Source organism: Tupaia chinensis, unplaced genomic scaffold, assembly GCF_000334495.1.
Source record: "Tupaia chinensis unplaced genomic scaffold, TupChi_1.0 Scaffold149922_1, whole genome shotgun sequence".
NCBI classification, from domain to species: Eukaryota; Metazoa; Chordata; class Mammalia; order Scandentia; family Tupaiidae; genus Tupaia; species Tupaia belangeri.
Genome location: NW_006209766.1, coordinates 487,592 through 488,197, shown reverse-complemented (window position 1 = coordinate 488,197; position 606 = coordinate 487,592). Strand labels below are relative to the sequence as shown.

Sequence of the window (606 nt, the reverse complement as noted above, 5' to 3'; positions counted from 1 at the left end):
CTTTCCCTAGGACCTGCACAATCCAGGTTCTGTGCTCATCTAGTGGGTGGGGGAAGAGAGGGGGGCTCCTCAGGGCGGACATGATTTTCGCTACACAAAATGGGCTCAGGGGGGCCCTGGCCCCAGAGTGGCGGTTGACATCAGGGCTGCATGGAAATCATACCTTGAAACCTGTCATATTTCGGCTACTGTTTTGGTGCCAACACCAGTGGCCACACCTCATTTCTACCTTTGTTTTCCCATTCGCCACACCTTGCCAACCCGTCATTTCCACTCTGTTGGAGCAAGGCTAGTCCTCAACTGTCTAGGTGTCACATCTTAGCCACTCTTGGCCTCTGCTCCCTCTCACAGGTTTTCCAACACTGGCCCGTACATACTCTGTCATGAGATGTGTGGTTTTTTATTGTTTTTGCCACGAGGTATGTTTTATTTTCGTTAATCATACAAATAATTTTCTGCAGTACCCCAGGGCACACCGGAGAATTTGGCAGTCCAATGAGGTAGGGAGGGTCCCCTCAAAGACCCACAAGCTGATGATACCGGGACAGAGTGTGTGTGTGTGTGTGTGTGTGTGTGTGTGTGTGTGTGTGTGTGGGGGGGGGGTGA

The 606-nt window shown here is 51.5% G+C and overlaps 1 protein-coding gene across 1 annotated transcript in view; it reads left to right on the top strand.

The window, feature by feature from the left end:
* LOC102469470 (zinc finger protein 550-like) overlaps positions 1-606 on the top strand; it is a 28,704-nt gene that overhangs the window by 4,259 nt on the left and 23,839 nt on the right. The gene's annotated exons all lie outside the window — the stretch shown is intronic.